The sequence below is a fragment of the Ipomoea triloba genome, chromosome 16 (genome assembly GCF_003576645.1).
Source record: "Ipomoea triloba cultivar NCNSP0323 chromosome 16, ASM357664v1".
NCBI lineage: Eukaryota > Viridiplantae > Streptophyta > Magnoliopsida > Solanales > Convolvulaceae > Ipomoea > Ipomoea triloba.
In genome coordinates, this window is record NC_044931.1 from 7,446,649 (window position 1) to 7,457,391 (window position 10,743).

Genomic DNA, 10,743 nt, shown 5'->3' on the forward strand with positions numbered 1-10,743 from the left:
CGCGCAACTTCTCTCGCTTAGCGGTTTAGCGGTTTAAAAGGATAGTATCCTTAGCGAGCGGTCCAGCGGTTTAAAAGAAAAATTAGCTTGACTTCGGAGTTCTGATGGGATCCGGTGCATTAGTGCTGGTATGATTGCATCCGTCATGTACTGCGCGCAAAATGTACTTGACCCACTCTCTCCGCTCAACTTTTCTCACTTAGCGGTTTAAAAAGATAGTACCCTTAGCGAGCGGTCCAGCGGTTTAAAAGAAAAATTAAAAAGAGGGTGGGGGATGCAACACGAGGACTTCCCAGGGGGTCACCATCCTAGTACTCCTCTAGCCCAAGAACGCTTCCCTTCGGAGTTCTGATGGGATCCGGCGCATTAGTGCTGGTATGATCGCATCCGTCATGTACTACGCGCAAAATATACTTGACCCTCTATCTCCGCGCAACTTCTCTCGCTTAGCGGCTTAGCGGTTTAAAAGGATAGTACCTTTAGCGAGCGGTCCAGCGGTTTAAAAGAAAAATTAGCTTGACTTCGGAGTTCTGATGGGATCCGGTGCATTAGTGCTGGTATGATTGCATCCGTCATGTACTGCGCGCAAAATGTACTTGACCCACTCTCTCCGCTCAACTTTTCTCACTTAGCGGTTTAAAAAGATAGTACCCTTAGCGAGCGGTCCAGCGGTTTAAAAGAAAAATTAAAAAGAGGGTGGGGGATGCAACACGAGGACTTCCCAGGGGGTCACCATCCTAGTACTACTCTAGCCCAAGAACGCTTCACTTCGGAGTTCTGATGGGATCCGGTGCATTAGTGCTGGTATGATCGCATCCGTCATGTACTACGCGCAAAATATACTTGACCCTCTATCTCCGCGCAACTTCTCTCGCTTAGCGGTTTAGCGGTTTAAAAGGATAGTATCCTTAGCGAGCGGTCCAGCGGTTTAAAAGAAAAATTAGCTTGACTTCGGAGTTCTGATGGGATCCGGTGCATTAGTGCTGGTATGATCGCATCCGTCATGTACTACGCGCAAAATATACTTGACCCTCTATCTCCGCGCAACTTCTCTCGCTTAGCGGTTTAAAAGGATAGTACCCTTAGCAAGTGGTCCAGCGGTTTAAAAGAAAATTTAAAAAGAGGGTGGGGGAAGCAACACGAGGACTTCCCAGGGGGTCACCCATCCTAATACTACTCTCGCCCAAGCACGCTTAGCTTCAGAGTTCTAATGGGATCCGGTGCATTAGTGTTGGTATGATCGCATCCATCCTGTACTGCGCGCAAAATGTACTTGACCATCTATCTCCGAGCAACTTCTCTCGCTTAGCGGTTTAGAAGGATAGTACCCTTAGCGAGCGGTCCATCGGTTTAAAAGAAAAATTAAAAAGAGGGTGGGGGATGCAACACGAGGACTTCCCAGGGGGTCACCATCCTAGTACTACTCTCGCCCAAGCACGTTTCACTTCGGAGTTCTGATGGGATCCAGTGTATTAGTGCTGGTATGAATGCATCCGTCATGTACTGCGCACAAAATGTACTTGACCCTCTCTCTCCGCGCAACTTCTCTCGCTTAGCGGTTTAGCGGTCTAAAAGGATAGTACCCTTAGCGAGCAGTCCAGCGGTTTAAAAGAAAAATTAAAAAGAGGGTGGGTGATGCAACACGAGGACTTCCCAGGGGGTCACCATCCTAGTACTACTCTAGCCCAAGAACGCTTCACTTCGGAGTTCTGATGGGATCCGGTGCATTAGTGCTGGTATGATCGCATCCGTCATGTACTGCGCGCAAAATGTACTTGACCCTCTCTCTCCGCGCAACTTTTCTCGCTTAGCGGTTTAGCGGTTTAAAAGGATAGTATCCTTAGCGAGTGGTCCAGCGGTTTAAAAGAAAAATTAGCTTGACTTCGGAGTTCTGATGGGATCCGGTGCATTAGTGCTGGTATGATCGCATCCATCATTTACTACGCGCAAAATATACTTGACCCTCTATCTCCGCGCAACTTCTCTCGCTTAGCGGTTTAAAAGGATAGTACCCTTAGCGAGTGGTCCAGCGGTTTAAAAGAAAAATTAAAAAGAGGGTGGGGGAAGCAACACGAGGACTTCCCAGGGGGTCACCCATCCTAATACTACTCTCGCCCAAGTACGCTTAGCTTCAGAGTTCTAATGGGATCTAGTGCATTAGTGTTGGTATGATCGCATCCGTCATGTACTGCGCGCAAAATGTACTTGACCATCTATCTCCGCGCAACTTTTTTCGCTTAGCGGTTTAGTGGTTTAAAAGGATAGTACCCTTAGCGAGCGGTCCAGCGGTTTAAAAGAAAAATTAAAAAGAGGGTGGGGGATGCAACACGGTTTAAAAGAAAAATTAAAAAGAGGGTGGGGGATGCAACACGAGGAAAAAGAAAAATTAAAAAGAGGGTGGGGGATGCAACACGAGGATTTCCCAGGGGGTAAAAGAGGGTGGGGGATGCAACACGAGGATTTCCCAGGGGGTCACCGAGGGTGGGGGATGCAACACGAGGATTTCCCAGGGGGTCACCATCTTAGTACTACTCTCGCCCAAGCACGTTTCACTTCGGAGTTCTGATGGGATCCGGTGTATTAGTGCTGGTATGATTGCATCCGTCATGTATTGCGCGCAAAATGTACTTGATCCTCTCTCTCCGCGCAACTTCTCTCGCTTAGCGGTTTAGCGGTTTAAAAGGATAGTACCCTTAGCGAGCGGTCCAGCGGTTTAAAAGAAAAATTAAAAAGAGGGTGGGTGATGCAACACGAGGACTTCCCAGGGGGTCACCATCCAAGTACTACTCTAGCCCAAGAACGCTTCACTTCGGAGTTCTGATGGGATCCGGTGCATTAGTGCTGGTATGATCGCATCCGTCATGTACTGCGCGCAAAATGTACTTGACCCTCTCTCTCCGCGCAACTTCTCTCGCTTAGCGGTTTAGCGGTTTAAAAGGATAGTACCCTTAGCGAGCGGTCCAGCGGTTTAAAAGAAAGATTAAAAAGAGGGTGGGGGATGCAACACGAGGACTTCCCAGGGGGTCACCCATCCTAATACTACTCTCGCCCAAGTACGCTTAGCTTCAGAGTTCTACTGGGATCTAGTGCATTAGTGTTGGTATGATCGCATCCGTCATGTACTGCGCGCAAAATGTACTTGACCATGTATCTCCGCGCAACTTTTCTCGCTTAGCGGTTTAGTGGTTTAAAAGGATAGTACCCTTAGCGAGCGGTCCAGCGGTTTAAAAGAAAAATTAAAAAGAGGGTGGGGGATGCAACTCGAGGACTTCCCAGGGGGTCACCATCTTAGTACTACTCTCGCCCAAGCACGTTTCACTTCGGAGTTCTGATGGGATCCGGTGTATTAGTGCTGGTATGATTGCATCCGTCATGTATTGCGCGCAAAATGTACTTGATCCTCTCGCTCCGCGCAACTTCTCTCGCTTAGCGGTTTAGCGGTTTAAAAGGATAGTACCCTTAGCGAGCGGTCCAGCGGTTTAAAAGAAAAATTAAAACGAGGGTGGGGGAAGCATCACGAGGACTTCCCAGGGGGTCACCCATCCTAATACTACTCTCGCCAAAGCACGCTTAGCTTCAGAGTTCTAATGGGATCCGGTGCATTAGTGTTGGTATGATCGCATCCGTCATGTACTGCGCGCAAAATGTACTTGACCATCTCTCTCCGCGCAACTTCTCTCGCTTAGCGGTTTAGCGGTTTAAAAGGATAGTACCCTTAGCGAGCGGTCCAGCGGTTTAAAAGAAAAATTAGCTTGACTTCGGAGTTCTGATGGGATCCGGTGCATTAGTGGTGGTAAGATCGCATCCGTCATGTACTGCGCGCAATATGTACTTGACCATCTCTCTCCGCGCAACTTCTCTCGCTTAGCGGTTTAGCGGTTTAAAAGGATAGTACCCTTAGCGAGCGGTCCAGCGGTTTAAAAGAAAAATTAAAACGAGGGTGGGGGAAGCATCACGAGGACTTCCCAGGGGGTCACCCATCCTAATACTACTCTCGCCCAAGCACGCTTAGCTTCAGAGTTCTAATGGGATCCGGTGCATTAGTGTTGGTATGATCGCATCCGTCATGTACTGCGCGCAAAATGTACTTGACCATCTCTCTCCGCGCAACTTATCTCACTTAGCGGTTTAAAAAGTTAGTAGCCTTAGCGAGCGGTCCAGCGGTTTAAAAGAAAAATTAAAAAGAGGGTGGGAGCGGTCCAGCGGTTTAAAAGAAAAATTAAAAAGAGGGTGGGGGATGCAACACGAGGTAAAAGAAAAATTAAAAAGAGGGTGGGGGATGCAACACGAGGATTTAGAAAAATTAAAAAGAGGGTGGGGGATGCAACACGAGGATTTCTCAGGGGTAAAAAGAGGGTGGGGGATGCAACACGAGGATTTCTCAGGGGCTCACCCATCCTAGTACTACTCTCGCCCAAGCACGCTTTACTTCGGAGTTCTGATGGGATCCGTTGCATTTATGCTGGTATGATCGCATCCGTCATGTACTGCGCGCAAAATGTACTTGACTCTCTCTCTCCGCGTAACTTCTCTCGCTTAGCGGTTTAGCGGTTTAAAAGGATAGTATCCTTAGCGAGCGGTCTAGCGGTTTAAAAGAAAAATTAGCTTGACTTCGGAGTTCTGATGGGATCCGGTGCATTAGTGCTGGTATGATTGCATCCGTCATGTACTGCGCGCAAAATGTACTTGACCCTCTCTCTCCGCGCAACTTATCTCACTTAGCGGTTTAAAAAGATAGTACCCTTAGCGAGCGGTCCAGCGGTTTAAAAGAAAAATTAAAAAGAGGGTGGGGGATGCAACACGAGGACTTCCCAGGGGGTCACCATCCTAGTACTACTCTAGCCCAAGAACGCTTCACTTCGGAGTTCAGATGGGATCCGGTGCATTAGTGCTGGTATGATCGCATCCGTCATGTACTGCGCGCAAAATGCACTTGACCCTCTCTCTCTGCGCAACTTCTCTCGCTTAGCGGTTTAAAAGGATAGTACCCTTAGCGAGCGGTCCAGCGGTTTAAAAGAAAAATTAAAAAGAGGGTGGGGATGCAACACGATGACTTGCCAGGATGTCACCCATCCTAGTAGTACACCCGCCCAAGCACGCCTAACTTTGGAGTTCGGATGGGATCCAGTGCATTAGTGCTGGTACGATCGCATCCGTCATGTACTTTGCGCAAAATGTACTTGACCCTCTCTCTCCGCGCAACTTCTCTCGCTTAGCGGTTTAGCGGTTTAAAAGGATAGTACCCGTAGCGAGCGGTCCAGCGGTTTAAAAAAAAATTAAAAAGAGGGTGGGGGATGCAACACGAGGACTTCCCAGGGGGTCGCCCATCCTAGTACTATTCTCGCCCAAACGCGCTTAACTTCGGAGTTCGGATGGGATCCGGTGCATTAGTGCTGGTATGATCGCATCCGTCATGTACTGCGCGCAAAACGTACTTGACCCTCTCTCTCCGTGCAACTTCTCTCGCTTAGCGGTTTAGCGGTTTAAAAGGATAGTATCCTTAGCGAGCGGTCCAGCGGTTTGAAAGAAAAATTAGCTTGACTTCGGAGTTCTGATGGGATCCGGTGCATTAGTGCTGGTATGATTGCATCCGTCATGTACTGCGTGCAAAATGTACTTGACCCTCTCTCTCCGCGCAACTTCTCTCGCTTAGCGGTTTAGCGGTTTAAAAGGATAGTACCCTTAGCGAGCGGTCCAGCGGTTTAAAAGAAAGATTAAATAGAGGGTGGGGGAAGCAACACGAGGACTTCCCATGGGGTTACCCATCCTAGTACTACTCTCGACCACGCACGCTTAACTTCAGAGTTCTGATGGGATCCGGTGCATTAGTGTTGGTATGATCGCATCTGGTATGTACTGCGCGCAAAATGTACTTGACCCTCTCTCCGCGCAACTTCTCTCGCTTAGCGGTTTAGCGGTTTAAAAGGATAGTACCCTTAGCGAGCGGTCCAGCGGTTTAAAAGAAAAATTAAAAAGAGGGTGGGGGATGCAACACGAGGACTTCCCAGGGGGTCACCCATCCTAGTACTACTCTCGCCCAAGCGCGCCTAACTTCGGAGTTCTGATGGGATCCGGTGCATTAGTGCTAGTATGATGGCATCCGTCATGTACTGCGTGCAAAATGTACTTGACCCTCTCTCCGCGCAACTTCTCTCGCTTCTCGGTTTAGCGGTTTAAAAGGATAGTACCCGTAGCGCGCGGTCCAGCGGTTTAAAGAAAAATTAAAAACAGGGTGGGGGATGCAACACAAGGACTTCCTAGGGGGTCACCATCCTAGTACTACTCTCGCCCAAGCGCGCCTAACTTCGGAGTTCTGATGGGATCCGGTGCATTAGTGCTAGTATGATGGCATCCGTCATGTACTGCGTGCAAAATGTACTTGACCCTCTCTCCGCGCAACTTCTCTCGCTTCTCGGTTTAGCGGTTTAAAAGGATAGTACCCGTAGCGCGCGGTCCAGCGGTTTAAAGAAAAATTAAAAACAGGGTGGGGGATGCAACACAAGGACTTCCTAGGGGGTCACCATCCTAGTACTACTCTCGCCCAAGCGCGCCTAACTTCGGAGTTCTGATGGGATCCGGTGCATTAGTGCTAGTATGATGGCATCCGTCATGTACTGCGTGCAAAATGTACTTGACCCTCTCTCCGCGCAACTTCTCTCGCTTCTCGGTTTAGCGGTTTAAAAGGATAGTACCCGTAGCGCGCGGTCCAGCGGTTTAAAGAAAAATTAAAAACAGGGTGGGGGATGCAACACAAGGACTTCCTAGGGGGTCACCATCCTAGTACTACTCTCGCCCAAGCGCGCCTAACTTCGGAGTTCTGATGGGATCCGGTGCATTAGTGCTAGTATGATGGCATCCGTCATGTACTGCGTGCAAAATGTACTTGACCCTCTCTCCGCGCAACTTCTCTCGCTTCTCGGTTTAGCGGTTTAAAAGGATAGTACCCGTAGCGCGCGGTCCAGCGGTTTAAAGAAAAATTAAAAACAGGGTGGGGGATGCAACACAAGGACTTCCTAGGGGGTCACCATCCTAGTACTACTCTCGCCCAAGCGCGCCTAACTTCGGAGTTCTGATGGGATCCGGTGCATTAGTGCTAGTATGATGGCATCCGTCATGTACTGCGTGCAAAATGTACTTGACCCTCTCTCCGCGCAACTTCTCTCGCTTCTCGGTTTAGCGGTTTAAAAGGATAGTACCCGTAGCGCGCGGTCCAGCGGTTTAAAGAAAAATTAAAAACAGGGTGGGGGATGCAACACAAGGACTTCCTAGGGGGTCACCATCCTAGTACTACTCTCGCCCAAGCGCGCCTAACTTCGGAGTTCTGATGGGATCCGGTGCATTAGTGCTAGTATGATGGCATCCGTCATGTACTGCGTGCAAAATGTACTTGACCCTCTCTCCGCGCAACTTCTCTCGCTTCTCGGTTTAGCGGTTTAAAAGGATAGTACCCGTAGCGCGCGGTCCAGCGGTTTAAAGAAAAATTAAAAACAGGGTGGGGGATGCAACACAAGGACTTCCTAGGGGGTCACCATCCTAGTACTACTCTCGCCCAAGCGCGCCTAACTTCGGAGTTCTGATGGGATCCGGTGCATTAGTGCTAGTATGATGGCATCCGTCATGTACTGCGTGCAAAATGTACTTGACCCTCTCTCCGCGCAACTTCTCTCGCTTCTCGGTTTAGCGGTTTAAAAGGATAGTACCCGTAGCGCGCGGTCCAGCGGTTTAAAAGAAAAATTAGCTTGACTTCGGAGTTCTGATGGGATCCGGTGCATTAGTGTTGGTATGATCGCATCCGTCATGTACTGCGCGCAAAATGTACTTGACCATCTCTCTCCGCGCAACTTCTCTCGCTTAGCTGTTTAGCGGTTTAAAAGGTTAGTACCCTTAGCGAGCGGTCCAGCGGTTTAAAAGAAAGATTAAATAGAGGGTGGGGGAAGCAACACGAGGACTTCCCATGGGGTTACCCATCCTAGTACTACTCTCGCCCAAGCACGCTTAACTTCGGAGTTCTGATGGGATCCGGTGCATTAGTGCTGGTATGATCGCATCCGTCACGTACTGCGCGCAAAATGTACTTGACCCTCTCTCTCCGCGCAACTTCTCTCGCTTAGCGGTTTAGCGGTTTAAAAGGATAGTACCCTTAGCGAGCGGTCCAGCGGTTTAAAAGAAAAATTAAAAAGAGGGTGGGGGATGCAACACGAGGACTTCCCAGGGGGTCACCCATCCTAGTACTACTCTCGCCCAAGCACGCTTAACTTCGGAGTTCTGATGGGATCCGGTGCATTAGTGCTGGTATGATCGCATCCGTCACGTACTGCGCGCAAAATGTACTTGACCCTCTCTCTCCGCGCAACTTCTCTCGCTTAGCGGTTTAGCGGTTTAAAAGGATAGTACCCTTAGCGAGCGGTCCAGCGGTTTAAAAGAAAGATTAAAAAGAGGGTGGGGGATGCAACACGAGGACTTCCCAGGGGGTCACCCATCCTAGTACTACTCTCGCCCAAGCACGCTTAACTTCGGAGTTCTGATGGGATCCGGTGCATTAGTGCTGGTATGATCGCATCCGTCACGTACTGCGCGCAAAATGTACTTGACCCTCTCTCTCCGCGCAACTTCTCTCGCTTAGCGGTTTAGCGGTTTAAAAGGATAGTACCCTTAGCGAGCGGTCCAGCGGTTTAAAAGAAAGATTAAAAAGAGGGTGGGGGATGCAACACGAGGACTTCCCAGGGGGTCACCCATCCTAGTACTACTCTCGCCCAAGCACGCTTAACTTCGGAGTTCTGATGGGATCCGGTGCATTAGTGCTGGTATGATCGCATCCGTCACGTACTGCGCGCAAAATGTACTTGACCCTCTCTCTCCGCGCAACTTCTCTCGCTTAGCGGTTTAGCGGTTTAAAAGGATAGTACCCTTAGCGAGCGGTCCAGCGGTTTAAAAGAAAAATTAAAAAGAGGGTGGGGGATGCAACACGAGGACTTCCCAGGGGGTCACCCATCCTAGTACTACTCTCGCCCAAGCGCGCCTAACTTCGGAGTTCTGATGGGATCCGGTGCATTAGTGCTGGTATGATTGCATCCGTCATGTACTGCGCGCAAAATGAACTTGACCATCTCTCTCCGCGCAACTTCTCTCGCTTAGCGGTTTAGCGGTTTAAAAGGATAGTACCCTTAGCGAGCGGTCCAGCAGTTTAAAAGAAAAATTAAAAAGAGGGTGGGGGATGCAACACGAGGACTTCCCAGGTGGTCACCACCCTAGTACTACTCTCGCCCAAGCACGTTTCACTTCGGAGTTCTGATGGGATCCGGTGCATTAGTGCTAGTATGATGGCATCCGTCATGTACTGCGCGCAAAATGTACTTGACCCTCTCTCTCCGCGCAACTTTTCTCGCTTAGCGGTTGAGCGGTTTAAAAGGATAGTACCCTTAGCGAGCGGTCCAGCGGTTTAAAAGAAAAATTAAAAAGAGGGTGGGGGATGCAACACAAGGACTTCCTAGGGGGTCACCATCCTAGTACTACTCTCGCCCAAGCACGTTTCACTTCGGAGTTCTGATGGGATCCGGTGCATTAGTGCTGGTATGATCGCATCCGTCATGTACTGCACGCAAAATGTACTTGACCCTCTCTCTCCGCGCAACTTCTCTCGCTTAGCGGTTTAGCGGTTTAAAAGGATAGTATTCTTAGCGAGCGGTCCAGCGGTTTAAAAGAAAAATTAATAAAAGGGTGGGGGATGCAACACGAGGACTTCCCAGGGGGTCACCCATCCTAGTACTACTCTCGCCCAAGCACGTTATCTTCGGAGTTCTGATGGGATCCGGTGCATTAGTGCTGGTATGATTGCATCCGTCATGTACTGCGCGCAAAATGTACTTGACCATCTCTCTCCGCGCAAACTTCTCTCGCTTAGCGGTTTAGCGGTTTAAAAGGATAGTACCCTTAGCGAGCGGTCCAGCGGTTTAAAAGAAAGATTAAAAAGAGGGTGGGGGATGCAACACGAGGACTTCCCAGGGGGTCACCCATCCTAGTACTACTCTCGCCCAAGCACGCTTAACTTCGGAGTTCTGATGGGATCCGGTGCATTAGTGCTGGTATGATTGCATCCGTCATGTACTGCGCGCAAAATGTACTTGACCATCTCTCTCCGCGCAACTTTTCTCGCTTAGCGGTTTAGCGGTTTAAAAGGATAGTACCCTTAGCGAGTGTCTCTCTCCGCGCAACTTTTCTCGCTTAGTTGTTTAGCTGATTAAAAGGATAGTACCTATAGCGAGCGGTCCAGCGGTTTAAAAGAAAAATTAAAAAGAGGCTGGTGGATGCAACACGAGGACTTCCCAGGGGGTCACCCATCCTAGTACTACTCTAGCCCAAGAACGCTTCACTTCGAAGTTCTGATGGGATCCGGTGATTTAGTGCTGGTATGATCGCATCCGTCATGTACTGCGCGCAAAATGTACTTTACCCTCTATCTCCGCGCAACTTCTCTCGCTTAGCGGTTTAGCGGTTTAAAAGGATAGTACCCTTAGTGATCCTCTCTCTCTGCGCAACTTCTCTCGCTTAGCGGTTTAGCGGTTTAAAAGGATAGTACCCTTAGCGAGCGGTCGAGCGGTTTAAAAGAAAAATTAAAAAGAGGGTGGGGGAAGCAACACGAGGACTTCCCATGGGGTCACCCATCCTAATACTACTCTCGCCCAAGCACGCTTAGCTTCAGAGTTCTAATGGGATCCGGTGCATTAGTGTTGGTATGATCGCATC

General features: G+C 49.5%; 34 non-coding genes and 1 pseudogene across 34 annotated transcripts; all 35 read right to left on the bottom strand.

Annotated features, from left to right (window-relative positions):
- Positions 1-271: 271 nt before the first annotated feature.
- LOC116008972 lies at positions 272-389 on the bottom strand. Its single transcript, XR_004096316.1, has one exon. It is a non-coding gene; the product is annotated as a 5S ribosomal RNA (ribosomal RNA).
- A 311-nt stretch (positions 390-700) lies between these two features.
- LOC116008817 lies at positions 701-818 on the bottom strand. Its single transcript, XR_004096172.1, has one exon. It is a non-coding gene; the product is annotated as a 5S ribosomal RNA (ribosomal RNA).
- A 311-nt stretch (positions 819-1,129) lies between these two features.
- Positions 1,130-1,248, bottom strand: LOC116008757. The gene has a single exon (XR_004096117.1). It is a non-coding gene; the product is annotated as a 5S ribosomal RNA (ribosomal RNA).
- Positions 1,249-1,377: 129 nt separating this feature from the next.
- On the bottom strand, positions 1,378-1,495 carry LOC116008767. Its single transcript, XR_004096125.1, has one exon. It is a non-coding gene; the product is annotated as a 5S ribosomal RNA (ribosomal RNA).
- A 137-nt stretch (positions 1,496-1,632) lies between these two features.
- Positions 1,633-1,750, bottom strand: LOC116008904. The gene has a single exon (XR_004096253.1). It is a non-coding gene; the product is annotated as a 5S ribosomal RNA (ribosomal RNA).
- Positions 1,751-2,061: 311 nt separating this feature from the next.
- Positions 2,062-2,180, bottom strand: LOC116008877. The gene has a single exon (XR_004096228.1). It is a non-coding gene; the product is annotated as a 5S ribosomal RNA (ribosomal RNA).
- Positions 2,181-2,485: 305 nt separating this feature from the next.
- On the bottom strand, positions 2,486-2,603 carry LOC116008675. The gene has a single exon (XR_004096042.1). It is a non-coding gene; the product is annotated as a 5S ribosomal RNA (ribosomal RNA).
- Positions 2,604-2,740: 137 nt separating this feature from the next.
- Positions 2,741-2,858, bottom strand: LOC116008918. Its single transcript, XR_004096266.1, has one exon. It is a non-coding gene; the product is annotated as a 5S ribosomal RNA (ribosomal RNA).
- Positions 2,859-2,995: 137 nt separating this feature from the next.
- On the bottom strand, positions 2,996-3,114 carry LOC116008917. Its single transcript, XR_004096265.1, has one exon. It is a non-coding gene; the product is annotated as a 5S ribosomal RNA (ribosomal RNA).
- A 137-nt stretch (positions 3,115-3,251) lies between these two features.
- LOC116008741 lies at positions 3,252-3,369 on the bottom strand. The gene has a single exon (XR_004096102.1). It is a non-coding gene; the product is annotated as a 5S ribosomal RNA (ribosomal RNA).
- A 137-nt stretch (positions 3,370-3,506) lies between these two features.
- On the bottom strand, positions 3,507-3,625 carry LOC116008968. Its single transcript, XR_004096312.1, has one exon. It is a non-coding gene; the product is annotated as a 5S ribosomal RNA (ribosomal RNA).
- A 319-nt stretch (positions 3,626-3,944) lies between these two features.
- Positions 3,945-4,063, bottom strand: LOC116008872. Its single transcript, XR_004096223.1, has one exon. It is a non-coding gene; the product is annotated as a 5S ribosomal RNA (ribosomal RNA).
- A 297-nt stretch (positions 4,064-4,360) lies between these two features.
- Positions 4,361-4,479, bottom strand: LOC116008806. Its single transcript, XR_004096162.1, has one exon. It is a non-coding gene; the product is annotated as a 5S ribosomal RNA (ribosomal RNA).
- A 311-nt stretch (positions 4,480-4,790) lies between these two features.
- LOC116008820 lies at positions 4,791-4,908 on the bottom strand. The gene has a single exon (XR_004096175.1). It is a non-coding gene; the product is annotated as a 5S ribosomal RNA (ribosomal RNA).
- Positions 4,909-5,036: 128 nt separating this feature from the next.
- Positions 5,037-5,155, bottom strand: LOC116009009 (annotated as a pseudogene).
- Positions 5,156-5,291: 136 nt separating this feature from the next.
- Positions 5,292-5,410, bottom strand: LOC116008444. Its single transcript, XR_004095827.1, has one exon. It is a non-coding gene; the product is annotated as a 5S ribosomal RNA (ribosomal RNA).
- Positions 5,411-5,729: 319 nt separating this feature from the next.
- On the bottom strand, positions 5,730-5,848 carry LOC116008926. The gene has a single exon (XR_004096273.1). It is a non-coding gene; the product is annotated as a 5S ribosomal RNA (ribosomal RNA).
- Positions 5,849-5,983: 135 nt separating this feature from the next.
- On the bottom strand, positions 5,984-6,102 carry LOC116008774. Its single transcript, XR_004096132.1, has one exon. It is a non-coding gene; the product is annotated as a 5S ribosomal RNA (ribosomal RNA).
- Positions 6,103-6,236: 134 nt separating this feature from the next.
- LOC116008981 lies at positions 6,237-6,354 on the bottom strand. Its single transcript, XR_004096324.1, has one exon. It is a non-coding gene; the product is annotated as a 5S ribosomal RNA (ribosomal RNA).
- A 134-nt stretch (positions 6,355-6,488) lies between these two features.
- On the bottom strand, positions 6,489-6,606 carry LOC116008982. Its single transcript, XR_004096325.1, has one exon. It is a non-coding gene; the product is annotated as a 5S ribosomal RNA (ribosomal RNA).
- A 134-nt stretch (positions 6,607-6,740) lies between these two features.
- Positions 6,741-6,858, bottom strand: LOC116008984. Its single transcript, XR_004096327.1, has one exon. It is a non-coding gene; the product is annotated as a 5S ribosomal RNA (ribosomal RNA).
- A 134-nt stretch (positions 6,859-6,992) lies between these two features.
- Positions 6,993-7,110, bottom strand: LOC116008985. Its single transcript, XR_004096328.1, has one exon. It is a non-coding gene; the product is annotated as a 5S ribosomal RNA (ribosomal RNA).
- Positions 7,111-7,244: 134 nt separating this feature from the next.
- On the bottom strand, positions 7,245-7,362 carry LOC116008986. The gene has a single exon (XR_004096329.1). It is a non-coding gene; the product is annotated as a 5S ribosomal RNA (ribosomal RNA).
- Positions 7,363-7,496: 134 nt separating this feature from the next.
- LOC116008987 lies at positions 7,497-7,614 on the bottom strand. Its single transcript, XR_004096330.1, has one exon. It is a non-coding gene; the product is annotated as a 5S ribosomal RNA (ribosomal RNA).
- A 317-nt stretch (positions 7,615-7,931) lies between these two features.
- LOC116008269 lies at positions 7,932-8,050 on the bottom strand. The gene has a single exon (XR_004095663.1). It is a non-coding gene; the product is annotated as a 5S ribosomal RNA (ribosomal RNA).
- A 137-nt stretch (positions 8,051-8,187) lies between these two features.
- LOC116008724 lies at positions 8,188-8,306 on the bottom strand. Its single transcript, XR_004096087.1, has one exon. It is a non-coding gene; the product is annotated as a 5S ribosomal RNA (ribosomal RNA).
- A 137-nt stretch (positions 8,307-8,443) lies between these two features.
- LOC116008736 lies at positions 8,444-8,562 on the bottom strand. The gene has a single exon (XR_004096097.1). It is a non-coding gene; the product is annotated as a 5S ribosomal RNA (ribosomal RNA).
- Positions 8,563-8,699: 137 nt separating this feature from the next.
- Positions 8,700-8,818, bottom strand: LOC116008747. The gene has a single exon (XR_004096108.1). It is a non-coding gene; the product is annotated as a 5S ribosomal RNA (ribosomal RNA).
- A 137-nt stretch (positions 8,819-8,955) lies between these two features.
- On the bottom strand, positions 8,956-9,074 carry LOC116008456. Its single transcript, XR_004095838.1, has one exon. It is a non-coding gene; the product is annotated as a 5S ribosomal RNA (ribosomal RNA).
- A 137-nt stretch (positions 9,075-9,211) lies between these two features.
- On the bottom strand, positions 9,212-9,329 carry LOC116008832. Its single transcript, XR_004096186.1, has one exon. It is a non-coding gene; the product is annotated as a 5S ribosomal RNA (ribosomal RNA).
- Positions 9,330-9,466: 137 nt separating this feature from the next.
- On the bottom strand, positions 9,467-9,584 carry LOC116008716. The gene has a single exon (XR_004096080.1). It is a non-coding gene; the product is annotated as a 5S ribosomal RNA (ribosomal RNA).
- Positions 9,585-9,721: 137 nt separating this feature from the next.
- Positions 9,722-9,839, bottom strand: LOC116008565. Its single transcript, XR_004095940.1, has one exon. It is a non-coding gene; the product is annotated as a 5S ribosomal RNA (ribosomal RNA).
- Positions 9,840-9,977: 138 nt separating this feature from the next.
- LOC116008101 lies at positions 9,978-10,096 on the bottom strand. Its single transcript, XR_004095500.1, has one exon. It is a non-coding gene; the product is annotated as a 5S ribosomal RNA (ribosomal RNA).
- Positions 10,097-10,301: 205 nt separating this feature from the next.
- Positions 10,302-10,420, bottom strand: LOC116008799. The gene has a single exon (XR_004096155.1). It is a non-coding gene; the product is annotated as a 5S ribosomal RNA (ribosomal RNA).
- Positions 10,421-10,625: 205 nt separating this feature from the next.
- LOC116008837 lies at positions 10,626-10,743 on the bottom strand. The gene has a single exon (XR_004096190.1). It is a non-coding gene; the product is annotated as a 5S ribosomal RNA (ribosomal RNA).